Source organism: Amblyomma americanum, chromosome 5 (assembly GCF_052857255.1).
Source record: "Amblyomma americanum isolate KBUSLIRL-KWMA chromosome 5, ASM5285725v1, whole genome shotgun sequence".
NCBI lineage: Eukaryota > Metazoa > Arthropoda > Arachnida > Ixodida > Ixodidae > Amblyomma > Amblyomma americanum.
In genome coordinates this window covers 31092445-31112338 of record NC_135501.1, presented here as the reverse complement: position 1 = coordinate 31112338, position 19894 = coordinate 31092445, and positions in this window count along the sequence as shown.

Sequence of the window (19894 nt, the reverse complement as noted above, 5' to 3'; positions counted from 1 at the left end):
AAGTGATCACCAACAGGACGTTTTTTTTTAATATTCAGCGGCCTTATTTGTTGCCAGCAATCAAGACAGCCAGTGAGCGTTCCAAAAAGATTTTGAGGTTGTTCATCTTTGCAGAATTCCATGAACTAGCCAGCTTCTGTATGTGCTGACTGCAAGACAAGACTAAAAGTTTGCATTCATGGTGCATGGACGTTTGCTGTTATCTCTCAATTATATATTTCGTGTATACAGGCTCAAAACTGGCCGTATGTCACAGGAGCCCAACTCCGAACGACAGATGAAAGCTGCATTTTTTAGAGAAAAAGAAATTCTGAAGCAGCTTTGCACAACTGCCATCTCTGCCTTAAAACGTGTGAAGCAGTCATGAATTGCGAGGAGACTCTGCTGTAAGTGCAGAGTGAACATGGAGCTGGTCACCGTTTTTCAAGATCAAATCAAGAAATAGTGCATCAGCAACCTATTCTCAACCTCCAGCTCTGTGCAGCCATCTTTTTTTAGGGAACAATGCAGCTGCCACATTTAGGATGTTGGCTTCATTTGATGTGGAAGTGCTCACCAACAGGACGTTTTTTGAATATTCAGCATTGTTATTTGTGGAAAGCAATCAAGAAAACAAGCGAGCATTCCTAAAAGAAGTTGAGGTTGTTTAGCTATGCAGAAATCCATGAACTAGCCAGTTTCTGTAAGTGCTGACTGCAAGTCAGAAATAATTATTTGCATTCATGCTGCATGGACGTTTACTGCTACCGTTCAATTTTATATTGCGCTTTTATACAAGCTCAAAGCTGGCCGTATGTCACAGGAGCCAAGCTCCGGACGACAGATTAAAGCTGCATTTTTTAGTGAAAAGAAATTCTGAAGCAGCTTTGCACAACTGCCTTGACCTTGTGAAGTAGTCATGAATTGCCAGGAGACTGCTGCAAGTCCAGAGTGAACAAGGAGCTGGTCAACATTTTTCACGGTCAAATCAAGAAATAGTGCATCAACAACCTATTCTCAACCTCCAACTCTGTGCAGTCATCCTTTTTTTAGGGAGCAATGCAGCTACCACATTTAGGTTGTTTGCTTCATTTGATGTGCAAGTGATCACCAACAGGACGTTGTTTTTTAATATTCAGCGGTTTTATTTGTGGCCAGCAACCAAGACAGCAAGTGAGCGTTCCAAAAAGATTTTGAGGTTGTTCATCTTTGCAGACTTCCATGAACTAGGCAGCTTCTCTAAGTGCTGACTGCAAGTCAAGATTAAATATTTGCATTCATGTTGCATGGACGTCTGCTGTTACCTCTCAATTTTATACTGCGCTTTTATACAGGCTCAAAGCTGGCCGTATGTCACAGCAGCCAAGCTCTGAACGACAGATGAAAGCTGAATTTTTTAGTGAAAAATCTGAAGCGTCTTTGCACAACTGCCATCTCTGCCTTGGACCTTGTGAAGTAGTAATGAATTGCCAGGAGACTGCTGCAAATCCAGAGTGAACATGGAGCTGGTCAACATTTTTCAAGATCAAATCAAGAAATAGTGCATCAGCAACCTATTCTAATCCTCCAGCTCTGTGCAGCCATCTTCTTTTTAGGAAAAAATGCAGCTGCCACATTTAGGATGTTGGCTTCATTTGATGTGCAAGTGATCACCAACAGGACGGTTTTTTAATATTCAGGGCTCTTATTTGTGGCCAGCAATCAAGAAAGCAAGTGAGCGTTCCAAAAAGATTTTGATTTTCATCTATGCAGAAATCCATGCACTAGCCAGCTTCTGTATGTGCTGACTGCAAGTCAAGAATAAAATTTGCATTTATGGTGCATGGACGTTTGCTGTTACCTCTCAATTTTATATTACGTGTATACAGGCTCAAAGCTGGCCTTATGTCAGGAGCCCAGCTCCGAACGACAGATGAAAGCTGCATTTTTTAGTGAAAAAGAAATTCTGAAGCAGCTTTGCACAACTGCCATCTCTGCCTTAAAACTTGTGAAGTAGTCATGAATTGCGAGGAGACTCTGCTGTAAGTGCAGAGTGAACATAGAGCTGGTCACCGTTTTTCAAGATCAAATCAAGAAATAGTGCATCAGCAACCTATTCTCAACCTCCAGCTCTGTGCAGCCATCTTTTTTTAAGGAACAATGCGGCTACTACTTTTGGGATGTCGGCTTCATTTGATGTGCAAGTGCTCACCAACTGGACGTTTTTTTAATATTCAGCGTTCTCATTTGTGGAAAGCAATCAAAAAAGCAAGTGAGCATTCCAAAAAGATTTTGAGGTTGTTCATCTATGCAGAAATATATGAACTAGCCAGTGTCTGTAAGTGCTGACTGCAAGTCAAGATTAAATATTTGCATTCATGTTGCATAGATGTCTACTGTTACCTCTCAATTTTATATTGCGCTTTTTTACAGGCTCAAAGCTGACCGTATGTCACAGCAGCCAAGCTCCGAAAGACAGATGAAAGCTGCATTTTTTTAGTGAAAAAGAAATTATGAAGCAGCTCTGCACAACTGCCATCTCTGCCTTGAACCTTGTGAAGTAGTCATGAATTGCTAGAAGACTCTGCTGGTAGTGGAGAGTGAACATGAAGCTGGTCAACATTTTTCAAGATCAAATCAAGAAATAGTGCATTAGCAACCTATTCTAAACCTCCAGCTCTGTGCAGCCATCCTTTTTTAGGGAACAATGCAGCTACCACATTTAGGATGTTGGCTTCATTTGATGTGGAAGTGATCACCAACAGGACGTTTTTTTTTAATATTCAGCGGCCTTATTTGTTGCCAGCAATCAAGACAGCCAGTGAGCGTTCCAAAAAGATTTTGAGGTTGTTCATCTATGCAGAATTTCATGAACTAGGCTGCTTCTGTAAGTGCTGAGTGCAAGTCAAGATTAAACATTTGCATTCATGTTGCATGGACGTCTCCTGTTACCTCTCAATTTTATATTGCGCTTTTATACAGGCTCAAAGCTGGCCGTATGTCACAGGAGCCAAGCTCCGAACGACAGATGAAAGCTACATTTTTTAAGTGAAAAGGAAATTGTGAAGCAGCTTTGCACAATCTGCCATCTCTGCCTTGCTCCTTGTAGTCGTGAATTGCCAGGACATCGCTTCAAGTGCAGTGAACATAGAGCTGGTCACCATTTTTTCGAGATCAAGTCAAGAAATAGTGCATCAGCAACCTATTCTCAACCTCCAGCTCTGTGCAGCCACCGTTTTTTAAGGAACAATGCAGCTACCACTTTTAGAATGTTGGCTTTTTTTATGTGCAAGTGATCGCCAACAGGACCTTTTTTGATCATTCAGGGCTCTTATTTGTGGCCTGCAATCAAGAAAGCAAGTGAGCCTTCCAAAAAGATTTTGATTTTCATCTATGGAGAAATTCATGAACTAGCCAGCTTCTGAGTGTGCTGACTGCGAGTCAAGATTAAAAATTTGCATTCATGTTGCATGGACGTTTGCTGTTGCCTCTCAGTTTTCTATTGCGTGTATACAGGCTCAAAGCTGGCCGTATGTCACAGGAGCCAAGCTCCGAACGACAGATGAAAGCTGCATTTTTTAGTGAAAAAGAAAATTTGAAGCAGCTTTGCACAACTGCCATCTCTGCCTAGGACCTTGTGAAGTAATCATGATTTGCCAGGAGACTCTGCTGCAAGTGCAGAGTGAACATGGAGCTGGTCAACATTTTTCAAGATCAAATCAAGAAATAGTGCATCAGCAACCTATTCTCAACCTCCAGCTCTGTGCAGCATCCTTTTTTAGATAACAATGCAGCTACCACATTTAGGATGTTGACTTCATTTGATGTAAAAGTGATCACCAACAGGACGTTTTTTAATATTCAGCGTTCTTATTTGTGGCCAGCAACAGCAAGCTTCTGTAAGTGCAGACTGCAAGGCACGATTAAAAATTTGCATTCATGTTGCATGGACGTTTGCTGTTACCTCTCAATTTTAAATTGCGTTTATACAGGCTCAAAGCTGGCCGTAGGTCACAGGAGCCAAGCTCCGAACGACAGATGAAAGCTGCATTTATTAGTGAAAAAGAAATTCTGAAGCAGCTTTGCACAACTGCCATCTCTGCCTTGGACCTTGTGAAGTAGTCATGAATAGCCAGGAGACTCTGCTGTAAGTGCAGAGTGAACTTGGAGCTGGTCACCGTTTTTCAAGATCAAATCAAGAAATAGTGCATCAGCAACCTATTCTCAACCTGCAGCTCTGTGCAGCCATCTTTTTTTAGGGAACAATGCAGCTGCCACATTTAGGATGTTGGCTTCATTTGATGTGGAAGTGCTCACCAACAGGACGTTTTTTAATAATCAGCATTGTTATTTGTGGAAAGCAATCAAGAAAACAAGCGAGCATTAATAAAAGATGTTGAGGTTGTTTAGCTATGCAGAAATCAATGAACTAGCCAGTTTCTGTAAGTGCTGACTGCAAGTCAAGAATAAATATTTGCATTGATGCTGCATGGACGTTTACTGTTACCTTTCAATTTTATATTGTGCTTTTATACAAGCTCAAATCTGGCCGTATGTCACAGGAGCCAAGCTCCGGACGACAGATGAAAGCTGCATTTTTAGTGAAAAAGAAATTCTGAAGCAGCTTTGCACAATCTGCCATCTCTGCCTTGCACCTTGTAGTCGTGAATTGCCAGGACACCGCTTCAAGTGCAGTGAACATAGAGCTGGTCACCATTTTTCGAGATCAAGTCAAGAAATAGTGCATCAGCAATCTATTCTCAACCTCCAGCTCTGTGCAGCCATCGTTTTTTAGGGAACAATCCAGCTACCACTTTTAGGATGTAGGCTTCATTTTATGTGCAAGTGATCGCCAACAGGACGTTTTTTTAATATTCAGGGCTCTTATTTGTGGCCAGCAATCAACAAAGCAAGTGAGCGTTCCAAAAAAATTTTGATTTTCATCTATGCAGAAATCCATGAACTAGCCAGCTTCTGTATGTGCTGACTGCAAGTCAAGACTAAAAGTTTGCGTTCATGATGCATGGACGTTTGCTGTTACCTCTCAATTTTATATTGCGTGTATACAGGCTCAAAGCTGGCCGTATGTCACAGGAGCCAAGCTCCGAACGACAGATGAAAGCTGCATTTTTTAGCGAAAAAGAAATTTTGAAGCAGCTTTGCACAACTGCCATCTCTGCCTTGGACCTTGTGAAGTAGTCATGAATTGCCAGGAGACTCTGCTGCAAGTGCAGAGTCAACATAGAGCTGGTAAACATTTTTCAAGATCAAATCAAGAAATAGTGCATTAGCAACCTATTCTCAACCTCCAGTTCTGTGCAGCATCCTTTTTTAGGGAACAATGCAGCTACCACATTTAGGATGTTGGCTTCAATTGATGTTCAAGTAATCACCAACAGGACGTTTTTTTAATATTCAGTGTTCTTATTTGTGGCCAGCAACAGCATGCTACTGTAAGTGCAGACTGCAAGGCACGATTAAAAATTTGCATTCATGTTGCGTGGACGTTTGCTGTTACCTCTCAATTTTATATTTCGTTTATACTGGCTCAAAGCTGCACGTATGTCACAGGAGCCAAGCTCAGAACGACAGATGAAAGCTGCATTTTTTTGTGAAAAAGAAATTCTGACGCAGCTTTGCACAACTGCCATCTCTGCCTTAAAACTTGTGAAGTAGTCATGAATTGCGTGGAGGCTCTTCTGTAAGTGCAGAGTGAACATAGAGCTGGTCACCGTTTTTCAAGATCAAATCAAGAAATAGTGCATCAGCAAATTATTCTCAACCTCCAGCTCTGTGCAGACATCTTTTTTTAGGGAACAATGCAGCTGCCACATTTAGGATGTTGGATTCATTTGATGTGCAAGTGATCACCAACAGGACGTTTGTTTTTTAATATTCAGCGTTCTTATTTGTGGCCAGCAATCAAGACAGCAAGTGAGCATTCCAAAAAGATTTTGATTTTCATCTATGCAGAATTCCATGAACTAGCCAGCTTCTGTAAGTGCTGACTGCAAGTCAAGGTTAAACATTTGCATTCATGTTGCATGGACGTTTGTTGTTACCTCTCAATTTTATATTGCGCTTTTATACAGGCTCAAAGCTGGCCGTATGTCACAGCAGCGAAGCTCCAGGCGACAGATGAAAGCTGCAGTTTTTAGTGAAAAAGAAACTATGAAGCAGCTTTGCACAATCTGCCATCTCTGCCTTGCACCTTGTAGTCGTGAATTGCCAGGACACCGCTTCAAGTGCAGTGAACATAGAGCTTGTCACCATTTTTCGAGATCAAGTCAAGAAATAGTGCATCAGCAATCTATTCTCAACCTCCAGCTCTGTGCAGCCATCGTTTTTTAGGGAACAATGCAGCTACCACTTTTAGGATGTTGGCTTCATTTTATGTGCAAGTGATCACCAACAGGACGTTTTTTTTAATATTCAGGGTTCTTATTTGTGGCCAGCAATCAAGAAAGCAAGTGAGCGTTCCAAAAAGATTTTGATTTTCATCTATGCAGAAATCCATGAACTAGCCAGCTTCTGTATGTGCTGACTGCAAGTCAAAACTAAATGTTTGCATTCATGGTGCATGGACGTTTGCGGTTACCTCTCAATTTTATATTGCGTGTATACAGGCTCAAAGCTGGCCGTATGTCACAGGAGCCCAACTCCGAACGACAGATGAAAGCTGCATTTTTTAGTGAAAAAGAAATTCTGAAGCAGCTTTGCACAACTGCCATCTATCCCTTGGACCTTGTGAAGTAGTCATGAATTGCCAGGAGACTCTGCTGCAAGTGCAGAGTCAACATAGAGCTTGTAAACATTTTTCAAGATCAAATCAAGAAATAGTGCATTAGCAACCCATTCTCAACCTCCAGCTCTGTGCAGCAACCTTTTTTTAGGGAACAATTAGGATGTTGGCTTCATTTGATGTTCAAGTAATCACCAACAGGACGTTTTTTTAATATTCAGTGTTCTTATTTGTGGCCAGCAACAGCATGCTTCTGTAAGTGCAGACTGCAAGGCACGATTAAAAATTTGCATTCATGTTGCATGGACGTTTGCTGTTACCTCTCAATTTTATATTGCGTTTATACAGGCTCAAAGCTGGCCGTATGTCACAGCAGCCAACCTCCGAAAGACCGATGAAATTTGCAGTTTTTTAGTGAAAAGAAATTCTGAATCAGCTTTGCACAACTGCCATCTCTGCCTTGGACCTTGTGAAGTAGTCATGATTTGCCAGGAGACTCTGCTGCAAGTGCAGAGTGAACATGGAGCTGGTCAACATTTTTCAAGGTCAAATCAAGAAATAATGCATCAACAACCTATTCTCAACCTCCAGCTCTGCGCAGCCATACTTTTTTAGAAAACAATACAGCTACCACATTTAGGTTGTTGGCTTCATTTGATGTGCAAGTGATCACCAACAGGACGTTTTTTTTTAATATTCAGCGGTCTTGTTTGTGGCCAGCAATCAAGACAGCAAGTGAGCGTTCCAAAAAGATTTTGAGGTTGTTCATCCATGCAGAATTCAATGAACTAGGCAGCTTCTGTAAGTGCTGAGTGCAAGTCAAGAATAAACATTTGCATTCATGTTGCATGGACGTTTGCTGTTACCTCTCAATTTTATATTGCGCTTTTATACAGGCTCAAAGCTGGCCGTATGTCACAGCAGCCAAGCTCCAGGCGACAGAAGAAAGCTGCAGTTTTTTAGTGAAAAAAACTATGAAGCAGCTTTGCACAATCTGCCATCTCTGCCTTGCACCTTGCAGACGTGAATTTCCAGGACACCGCTTCAAGTGCAGTGAACATAGAGCTGGTCACCATTTTTCGATATCAAGTCAAGAAATAGTGCATCAGCAACCTCTTCTCAACCTCCGGCTCTGTGCAGCCATCGTTTTTTATGGAACAATGCAGCTACCACTTTTAGGATGTTGGCTTCATTTTATGTGCAAGTGATCGCCAACAGGACGTTTTTTTAATATTCAGGGCTCTTATTTGTGGCCAGCAATCAAGAAAGCAAGTGAGCCTTCCAAAAAAATTTTGATTTTCATCTATGCAGAATTCCATGAACTAGCCAGCTTCTGTAAGTGCTGACTGCAAGTCAAGGTTAAACATTTGCATTCATGTTGCATGGACGTTTGTTGTTACCTCTCAATTTTATATTGCGCTTTTATACAGGCTCAAAGCTGGCCGTATGTCACAGCAGCCAAGCTCCAGGCGACAGATGAAAGCTGCAGTTTTTAGTGAAAAAGAAACTATGAAGCAGCTTTGCACAATCTGCCATCTCTGCCTTGCACCTTGTAGTCGTGAATTGCCAGGACACCGCTTCAAGTGCAGTGAACATAGAGCTTGTCACCATTTTTCGAGATCAAGTCAAGAAATAGTGCATCAGCAATCTATTCTCAACCTCCAGCTCTGTGCAGCCATCGTTTTTTAGGGAAAAATGCAGCTACCACTTTTAGGATGTTGGCTTCATTTTATGTGCAAGTGATCGCCAACAGGACGTTTTTTTTAATATTCAGGGTTCTTATTTGTGGCCAGCAATCAAGAAAGCAAGTGAGCGTTCCAAAAAGATTTTGATTTTCATCTATGCAGAAATCCATGAACTAGCCAGCTTCTGTATGTGCTGACTGCAAGTAAAGACTAAAAATTTGCATTCATGGTGCATGGACGTTTGCTGTTACCTCTCAATTTTATATTGCGTGTATACAGGCTCAAAGCTGGCCGTATGTCACAGGAGCCCAGCTCCGAACGACAGATGAAAGCTGCATTTTTTAGTGAAAAAGAAATTCTGAAGCAGCTTTGCACAACTGCCATCTCTGCCTTAAAACTTGTGAAGTAGTCATGAATTGCGAGGAGACTCTGCTGTAAGTGCAGAGTGAACATGGAGCTGGTCACCGTTTTTCAAGATCAAATCAAGAAATAGTGCATCAGCAACCTATTCTCAACCTCCAGCTCTGTGCAGCAATCTTTTATTTAGGGAACAATGCAGCTGCCACATTAAGGATGTTGGCTTCATTTGATGTGGAAGTGCTCACCAACAGGGCGTTTTTTTTAATATTCAGCATTGTTATTTGTGGAAAGCAATCAATCAAACAAGCGAGCATTCCTAAAAGATATTGAGGTTGTTTAGCTATGCAGAAATCGATGAACTAGCCAGTTTCTGTAACTGCTGACTGCAAGTCAAGAATAAATATTTGCATTCATGTTGCATAGATGCCTGCTGTTACCCCTCAATTTTATACTGCGCTTTTATACAGGCTCAAAGCTGGCCGTACGTCACAGCAGCCAAGCTCCGAACGACAGATGAAAGCTTCATTTTTTAGTGAAAAAAAAATTCTGAAGCATCTTTGCACAACCGCCATCTCAGCCTTGTACCTTGCAAAGTAGTAATGAATTGGCAGGAGACTGCTGCAAATTCAGAGTGAACATGAAGCTGGTCAACAGTTTTCAAGATCAAATCAAGAAATAGTGCATGAGCAACCTATTATAAACCTCCAGCTCTGTGCAGCCATCCTTTTTTAAGGGAGCAATGCAGCTACCACATTTAAAATGTTGGCTTCATTTGTTGTGCAAGTGATCACCAACAGGACGTTTTTTTAATATTAAGCATTCTTCTTTGTGGCCAGCAACAGCAAGCTTCTGTAAGTACAGACTGCAAGTCAAGATTAAATATTTGCATTCATGCTGCATGGACGTTTACTGTTACCTTTCAATCTTATATTGCGCTTTTATACAGGCTCAAAGCTGGCCGTATGTCACAGGAGCGAACCTCCGAACGACAGATGAAAGCTGCATTTTTTAATGAAAAAGAAATTCTGAAGCAGCTTTGCACAACTGCCATCTCTGCCTTGGACCTTGTGAAGTAGTCATGAATTGCCAGGAGACTGCTGCAAGTGCAGAGTGAACATGAAGCTGGTCAACATTTTTCAAGATCAAATCAAGAAATAGTTCATCAGCAAACTATTCTCAACCTCCAGCTCTGTGCAGCCATCTTTTTTAGGGAACAATGCAGCTACCACATTTAGGATGTTGGCTTCATTTGATGTGCAAGTGATCACCAACAGGACGCTTTTTTTTTAATATTAAGCGTTCTTATATGCGGCCAGCAACAGCAAGCTTCTGTAAGTGATGACTGCAAGTCAAGATTAAAAATTTGCATTCATGTTGCATGGACATTTGCTTATACCTCTGAATTTTATAATGCGTTTACACAGGCTCAAAGCTGGCCGTATGTTACAGGAGCCAAGCTCCGAACGATAGATGAAAACTGCAGTTTTTTAGTGAAAAAGAAATTCTGAAGCAGCTTTGCACAACTGCCATCTCAGCCTTGGACCTTGTGAAGTAGTCATGAATTCACAGGAGACTCTGCTGCAAGTGCAGAGTGAACATGGATCTGGTCAACATTTTTCAAGATCAAATCAAGAAATAGTGCATCAGCAGCCTATTTTCAACCTCCAGGTCTGTGCAGCCATCCTTTTTTTAGGGAACAATGCAGCTACCACATTTAGGTTGTTGGCTTCTTTGATGTGCAAGTGATCACCAACAGGACGTTTTTTTTTAATATTCAGCGGTCTTAATTGTGGCCAGCATTCAAGACAGCAAGTGAGCGTTCCAAAAAGATTTTGAGGTTGTTCATCTATGCAGAATTCCATGAACTAGGCAGCTTCTGTAAGTGCTGAGTGCTAGTCAAGATTAAACATTTGCGTTCAAGTTGCATGGACGTTTGCTGTTACCTCTCAATTATATATTGCGCTTTTATACTGGCTCAAAGCTGGCCGTATGTCACAGCCGCCAAGCTCCGGACGACAGATGAAAGCTGCAGTTTTTTAAGTGAAAAGGAAATTGTGAAGCAGCTTTGCACAATCTGCCATCTCTGCCTTGCTCCTTGTAGTCGTGAATTGCCAGGACATCGCTTCAAGTGCAGTGAACATAGAGATGGTCACCATTTTTTCGAGATCAAGTCAAGAAATAGTGCATCAGCAACCTATCTCAACCTCCAGCTCTGTGCAGCCACCGTTTTTTAAGAAACAATGCAGCTATCACTTTTAGGATGTTGGCTTCATTTTATGTGCAAGTGATCGCCAACAGGACGTTTTTTTTAGTATTCAGGGTTCTTATTTGTGGCCAGCAATCAAGAAAGCAAGTGAGCGTTCCAAAAAGATTTTGATTTTCATCTATGGAGAAATTCATGAACTAGCCAGCTTCTGTGTGTGCTGACTGCAAGTCAAGATTAAACATTTGCATTCATGTTGCATGGACGTTTGCTGTTACCTCTCAATTTTATATTGCGCTTTTATACAGGCTCAAAGCTGGCCGTAGTTCACAGGAGCCAAGCTCCGAACGACAGATGAAAGCTGCATTTATTAGTGAAAAAGAAATTCTGAAGCAGCTTTGCACAACTGCCATCTCTGCCTTGGACCTTGTGAAGTAGTCATGAATAGCCAGGAGACTCTGCTGTAAGTGCAGAGTGAACATGGAGCTGGTCACCGTTTTTCAAGATCAAATCAAGAAATAGTGCATCAGCAACCTATTCTCAACCTCCAGCTCTGTGCAGCCATCTTTTTTTAGGGAACAATGCAGCTGCCACATTTAGGATGTTGGCTTCCTTTGATGTGGAAGTGCTCACCAACAGGACGTTTTTTTAATATTCAGCATTGTTATTTGTGGAAAGCAATCAAGAAAACAAGCGAGCATTACTAAAACATGTTGAGGTTGTTTAGCTATGCAGAAATCAATGAACTAGCCAGTTTCTGTAAGTGCTGACTGCAAGTCAAGAATAAATATTTGCATTCATGCTGCATGGACGTTTACTGTTACCTTTCAATTTTATATTGCGCTTTTATACAAGCTCAAAGCTGGCCGTATGTCACAGGAGCCAGGCTCCGGACGACAGATGAAAGCTGCATTTTTTAGTGAAAAAGAAATTTTGAAGCAGCTTTGCACAACTGCCATCTCTGGCTTGCACCTTGTAGTCGTGAATTGCCAGGACACCGCTTCAAGTGCAGTGAACATAGAGCTGGTCACCATTTTTCGAGATCAAGTCAAGAAATAGTGCATCAGCAATCTATTCTCAACCTCCAGCTCTGTGCAGCCATCGTTTTTTAGGGAACAATGCAGCTACCACTTTTAGGATGTAGGCTTCATTTTATGTGCAAGTGATCGCCATCAGGACGTTTTTTTAATATTCAGGGCTCTTATTTGTGGCCAGCAATCAAGAAAGCAAGTGAGCGTTCCAAAAAGATTTTGATTTTCATCTATGCAGAAATCCATGAACTATCCAGCTTCTGTATGTGCTGACTGCAAGTCAAAACTAAAAGTTTGCATTCATGGTGCATGGACGTTTGCGGTTACCTCTGAATTTTATATTGCGTGTATACAGGCTCAAATCTGGCCGTATGTCACAGGAGCCCTACTCCGAACGACAGATGAAAGCTGCATTTTTTAGTGAAAAAGAAATTCTGAAGCAGCTTTGCACAACTGCCATCTCTGCCTTAAAACTTGTGAAGTAGTCATGAATTGCGAGGAGACTCTGCTGTAAGTGCAGAGTGAACATGGAGCTGGTCACCGTTTTTCAAGATCAAATCAAGAATCAGTGCATCAGCAACCTATTCTCAACCTCCAGCTCTGTGCAGCCATCTTTTTTTAGGAAACAATGCAGCTGCCACATTTAGGATGTTGGCTTCATTTGATGAGCAAGTGATCACCAACAGGACGTTTTTTTAAATATTCAGCGTTCTTATTTGTGGCCAGCAATCAAGACAGCAAGTGAGCATTCCAAAAAGATTTTGAGGTTGTTCATCTATGCAGAATTCCATGAACTAGCCAGCTTCTGTAAGTGCTGACTGCAAGTCAAGATTAAACATTTGCATTCATGTTGCATGGACGTTTGCTGTTACCTGTCAGTTTTACGTTGCGCTTTTATACAGGCTGAAATCTGTCCGTATGTTAAAGGAGCCAAACTCCAAAGGACAGATGAAAGCTGCATTGTTTAGTGAAAAAGAAAATTTGAAACAACTTTGCACAACTGCCATCTCTCCCTTGGACCTTGTGAAGTAGTCATGAATTGCCAGGAGACTCTGCTGCAAGTGCAGAGTCAACATAGAGCTGGTAAACATTTTTCAAGATCAAATAAAGAAATATTGCATTAGCAACCTATTCTCAACCTCCAGCTCTGTGCAGCAACCTTTTTTTAGGGAACAATGCAGCTACCACAATTAGGATGTTGGCTTCATTTGATGTTCAAGTAATCACCAACAGGACGTTTTTTTAATATTCAGTGTTCTTATTTGTGGCCAGCAACAGCATGCTTCTGTAAGTAAAGACTGCAAAACACGATTAAAAATTTCCATTCATGTTGCGTGGACGTTTGCTGTTACCTCTCAATTTTATATTTTGTTTATACTGGCTCAAAGCTGCCCGTATGTCACAGGAGCCAAGCTCCGAACGACAGATGAAAGCTGCATTTTTTAGTGAAAAAGAAATCCTGACCCAGCTTTGCACAACTGCCATCTCTGCCTTAAAACTTGTGAAGTAGTCATGAATTGCGTGGAGGCTCTGCTGTAAGTGCAGAGTGAACATGGAGCTGGTCACCGTTTTTCAAGATCAAATCAAGAAATAATGCATCAGCAACCTATTCTCAACCTCCAGCTCTGTGCAGCCATCTTTTTTTAGGGAACAATGCAGCTGCCACATTTAGGATGTTGGCTTCATTTGATGTGCAAGTGATCACCAACAGGACGTTTTTTTTAATATTCAGCGTTCTTATTTCTGGCCAGCAATCAAGACAGCAAGTGAGCATTCCAAAAAGATTTTGAGGTTGTTCATCTATGCAGAATTCCATGAACTAGCCAGCTTCTGTAAGTGCTGACTGCAAGTCAAGATTAAACATTTGCATTCATGTTGCATGGACGTTTGCTGTTACCTCTCAATTTTATATTGCATCTTTATACAGGCTCAAAGCTGGCCGTATGTCACAGGAGCCAAGCTCCGAACGACAGATGAAAGCTGCAGTTTTTTAGCGAAAAAGAAATTCTGAAGCAACTTTGCACAACTGCCATCTCTGCCTTGGACGTTGTGAAGTAGTCATGATTTGCCAGGAGACTCTGCTGCAAGTGCAGAGTGAACATAGAGCTGGTCAACATTTTTCAAGGTCAAATCAAGAAATAGTGCATCAACAACCTATTCTCAACCTCCAGCTCTGCGCAGCCATACCTTTTTAGAAAACAATGCAGCTACCACATTTAGGTTGTTGGCTTCATTTGATGTGCAAGTGATCACCAACAGGACGTTTTTTTTAATATTCAGCGGTCTTGTTTGTGGCCAGCAATCAAGACAGCAAGTGAGCGTTCCAAAAAGATTTTAAGGTTGTTCATCTATGCAGAATTCCATGAACTAGGCAGCTTCTGTAAGTGCTGAGTGCAAGTCAAGAATAAACATTTGCATTCATGTTGCATGGACGTTTGCTGCTACCTCTCAATTTAATATTGCGCTTTTATACAGGCTCAAAGGTGGCCCTATGTCACAGCAGCCAAGCTCCAGGCGACAGAAGAAAGCTGCAGTTTTTTAGTGAAAAAAAACTATGAAGCAGCTTTGCACAATCTGCCATCTCTGCCTTGCACCTTGCAGACGTGAATTGCCAGGACACCGCTTCAAGTTAAGTGAACATAGAGCTGGTCACCATTTTTCGATATCAAGTCAAGAAATAGTGCATCAGCAACCTATTCTCAACCTCCGGCTCTGTGCAGCCATCGTTTTTTATGGAAAAATGCAGCTACCACTTTTAGGATGTTGGCTTCATTTTATGTGCAAGTGATCGCCAACAGGACGTTTTTTTAATATTCAGGGCTCTTATTTGTGGCCAGCAATCAAGAAAGCAAGTGAGCCTTCCAAAAAATTTTGATTTTCATCTATGCAGAAATCCATGAACTAGCCAGCTTCTGTATGTGCTGACTGCAAGTAAAGACTAAACATTTGCATTCATGGTGCATGGACGTTTGCTGTTACCTCTCAATTTTATATTGCGTGTATACAGGCTCAAAGCTGGCCGTATGTCACAGGAGCCCAGCTCCGAACGACAGATGAAAGCTGCATTTTTTAGTGAAAAAGAAATTCTGAAGCAGCTTTGCACAACTGCCATCTCTGCCTTAAAACTTGTGAAGTAGTCATGAATTGCGAGGAGACTCTGCTGTAAGTGCAGAGTGAACATGGAGCTGGTCACCGTTTTTCAAGATCAAATCAAGAAATAGTGCATCAGCAACCTATTCTCAACCTCCAGCTCTGTGCAGCCATCTTTTTTTTAGGGAACAATACAGCTGCCACATTTAGGATGTTGGCTTCATTTGATGTGGAAGTGCTCACCAACAGGGCGTTTTTTTAATATTCAGCATTGTTATTTGTGGAAAGCAATCAAGCAAACAAGCGAGCATTCCTAAAAGATGTTGAGGTTGTTTAGCTATGCAGAAATCCATGAACTAGCCAGTTTCTGTAACTGCTGACTGCAAGTCAAGAATAAATATTTGCATTCATGTTGCATAGATGCCTGCTGTTACCCCTCAATTTTATACTGCGCTTTTATACAGGCTCAAAGCTGGCCGTATGTCACAGCAGCCAAGCTCCGAACGACAGATGAAAGCTTCATTTTTTAGTGAAAAAAAAATTCTGAAGCATCTTTGCACAACTGCCATCTCAGCCTTGGACCTTGCAAAGTAGTAATGAATTGGCAGGAGACTGCTGCAAATTCAGAGTGAACATGGAGCTGGTCAACAGTTTTCAAATCAAATCAAGAAATAGTGCATGAGCAACCTATTCTAAACCTCCTGCTCTGTGCAGCCATCCTTTTTTTAGGGAGCAATGCAGCTACCACATTTAGAATGTTGGCTTCATTTGTTGTGCAAGTGATCACCAACAGGACGTTTTTTTAATATTAGGCATTCTTCTTTGTGGCCAGCAACAGCAAGCTTCTGTAAGTGCAGACTGCAAGTCAAGATTAAATATTTGCATTCATGCTGCATGGACGTTTACTGTTACCTTTCAATTTTATATTGCGCTTTTATACAGGCTCAAAGCTGGCCGTATGTCACAGGAGCGAACCTCCGAACGACAGATGAAAGCTGCATTTTTTAATGAAAAAGAAATTCTGAAGCAGCTTTGCACAACTGCCATCTCTGCCTTGGACCTTGTGAAGTAGTCATGAATTGCCAGGAGACTGCTGCAAGTGCAGAGTGAACATGAAGCTGGTCAACATTTTTCAAGATCAAATCAAGAAATAGTTCATCAGCAACCTATTCTCAACCTCCAGCTCTGTGCAGCCATCTTTTTTAGGGAACAATGCAGCTACCACATTTAGGATGTTGGCTTCATTTGATGTGCAAGTGATCACCAACAGGACGCTTTTTTTTTTAAATTAAGCGTTCTTATATGCGGCCAGCAACAGCAAGCTTCTGTAAGTGCTGAGTGCAAGTCAAGATTAAACATTTGCGTTCAAGTTGCATGGACGTTTGCTGTTACCTCTCAATTATATATTGCGCTTTTATACTGGCTCAAAGCTGGCCGTATGTCACAGCAGCCAAGCTCCGGACGACAGATGAAAGCTGCAGTTTTTTAGTGAAAAAGAAACTATGAAGCAGCTTTGCACAATCTGCAATCTCTCCCTTGCACCTTGTAGTCGTGAATTGCCAGGACACCGCTTCAAGTGCAGTGAACATAGAGCTGGTCACCATTTTTCGAGATCAAGTTAAGAAATAGTGCATCAGCAACCTATTCTCAACCTCCAGCTCTGTGCAGCCATCGTTTTTTAGGGAACAATGCAACTACCACTTTTAGGTTGGCTTCATTTTATGTGCAAGCGATCGCCAACAGGACGTTTTTTTAATATTCAGGACTCGTATTTGTGGCCAGCAATCAAGAAAGCAAGTGACCGTTCCAAAAACATTTTGATTTTCATCTATGCAGAAATCCATGCATTAGCCAGCTTCTGTATGTGCTGACTGCAAGTCAAGACTAAAAATTTGCATTCATGGTGCATGGACGTTTGCTGTTACCCCTCAATTTTATATTACGTGTATACAGGCTCAAAGCTGGCCTTATGTCAGGAGCCCAGCTCCGAACGACAGATGAAAGCTGCATTTTTTAGTGAAAAAGAAATTCTGAAGCAGCTTTGCACAACTGCCATCTCTGCCTTAAAACTTGTGAAGTAGTCATGAATTGCGAGGAGACTCTGCTGTAAGTGCAGAGTGAACATAGAGCTGGTCTCCGTTTTTCAAGATCAAATCAAGAAATAGTGCATCAACAACCTATTCTCAACCTCCAGCTCTGTGCAGCCATCTTTTTTTAGGGAACAATGCAGCTGCCACATTTAGGATGTTGGCTTCATTTGATGTGCAAGTGATCACCAACCGGACGTTTTTTTTAACATTCTGCGTTCTTATTTGTGGTCAGCAATCAGGACAGCAAGTGAGCATTCCAAAAAGATTTTGAGGTTGTTCATTTTTGCAGAATTCCATGAACTAGCCAGCTTCTGTAAGTGCTGACTGCAAGTCAAGATTAAACATTTGCATTCATGTTGCATGGACGTTTGCTGTTACCTCTCAATTTTATATTGCGTGTATACAGGCTCAAAGCCGGTCGTATGTCACAGGAGCAAAGCTCCGAACGACAGATGAAAGCTGCATTTTTTAATGAAAAAGAAATTCTGAAGCAGCTTTGCACAACTGCCATCTCTGCCTTGGACCTTGTGAAGTAGTCATGAATTGCCAGGAGACTGCTGCAAGTGCAGAGTGAACATGAAGCTGGTCAACATTTTTCAAGATCAAATCAAGAAATAGTTCATCAGCAACCTATTCTCAACCTCCAGCTCTGTGCAGCCATCTTTTTTAGGGAACAATGCAGCTACCACATTTAGGATGTTGGCTTCATTTGATGTGCAAGTGATCACCAACAGGACGCTTTTTTTTTTAAATTAAGCGTTCTTATATGCGGCCAGCAACAGCAAGCTTCTGTAAGTGCTGAGTGCAAGTCAAGATTAAACATTTGCGTTCAAGTTGCATGGACGTTTGCTGTTACCTCTCAATTATATATTGCGCTTTTATACTGGCTCAAAGCTGGCCGTATGTCACAGCAGCCAAGCTCCGGACGACAGATGAAAGCTGCAGTTTTTTAGTGAAAAAGAAACTATGAAGCAGCTTTGCACAATCTGCAATCTCTCCCTTGCACCTTGTAGTCGTGAATTGCCAGGACACCGCTTCAAGTGCAGTGAACATAGAGCTGGTCACCATGTTTCGAGATCAAGTTAAGAAATAGTGCATCAGCAACCTATTCTCAACCTCCAGCTCTGTGCAGCCATCGTTTTTTAGGGAACAATGCAACTACCACTTTTAGGTTGGCTTCATTTTATGTGCAAGCGATCGCCAACAGGACGTTTTTTTAATATTCAGGACTCGTATTTGTGGCCAGCAATCAAGAAAGCAAGTGACCGTTCCAAAAACATTTTGATTTTCATCTATGCAGAAATCCATGCATTAGCCAGCTTCTGTATGTGCTGACTGCAAGTCAAGACTAAAAATTTGCATTCATGGTGCATGGACGTTTGCTGTTACCCCTCAATTTTATATTACGTGTATACAGGCTCAAAGCTGGCCTTATGTCAGGAGCCCAGCTCCGAACGACAGATGAAAGCTGCATTTTTTAGTGAAAAAGAAATTCTGAAGCAGCTTTGCACAACTGCCATCTCTGCCTTAAAACTTGTGAAGTAGTCATGAATTGCGAGGAGACTCTGCTGTAAGTGCAGAGTGAACATAGAGCTGGTCTCCGTTTTTCAAGATCAAATCAAGAAATAGTGCATCAACAACCTATTCTCAACCTCCAGCTCTGTGCAGCCATCTTTTTTTAGGGAACAATGCAGCTGCCACATTTAGGATGTTGGCTTCATTTGATGTGCAAGTGATCACCAACCGGACGTTTTTTTTAACATTCTGCGTTCTTATTTGTGGTCAGCAATCAGGACAGCAAGTGAGCATTCCAAAAAGATTTTGAGGTTGTTCATTTTTGCAGAATTCCATGAACTAGCCAGCTTCTGTAAGTGCTGACTGCAAGTCAAGATTAAACATTTGCATTCATGTTGCATGGACGTTTGCTGTTACCTCTCAATTTTATATTGCGTGTATACAGGCTCAAAGCCGGTCGTATGTCACAGGAGCAAAGCTCCGAACGACAGATGAAAGCTGCATTTTTTAGTGAAAAACAAATTCTGAAGCAGCTTTGCACAACTGCCATCTCTGCCTTTTAACTTGTGAAGTAGTCATGAATTGCCAGGAGACTCTGCTGCAAGTCCAGAGTGAACATGGAGCTGGTCAACATTTTTCAAGATGAAATCAAGAAATAGTGCATTAGCAACCTATTCCAAGCCTCCAGCTCTGTGCAGCCATCCTTTTTTTAGGGAACAATGCAGCTACCACATTTAGGATGTTGGCTTCATTTTATATACAAGTGCTCACCAAAAGGACTATTTTTTTAATATTCAGCAGTGTTATTTGTAGAAAGCAATCAAGAAAACAAGTGAGCATTCCAAAAAGATGTTGAGGTTGTTTATCTATGCAGAAATCCACGGACTAGCCAGTTTCTGCAAGTGCTGACTGCAAGTCAAGATTAAATATTTGCATTCATGTTGCATAGATGCCTGCTGTTACCTCTCAATTTTGTACTGCGCTTTTATACAGGCTCAAAGCTGGCCGTATGTCACAGGAGCCAAGCTCCGGACGACAGATAAAATCTGCATTTTTTAGTGAAAAAGAAATTCTGAAGCAGCTTTGCACGACTGCCTTTCTGCCTTGACCTTGTGAAGTAGTCATGAATTGGCAGGAGACTGCTGCAAGTCCAGAGGGAACATGGAGCTGGTCAACATTTTTCAAGATCAAATCAAGAAAAAGTGCATTAGCAACCTATT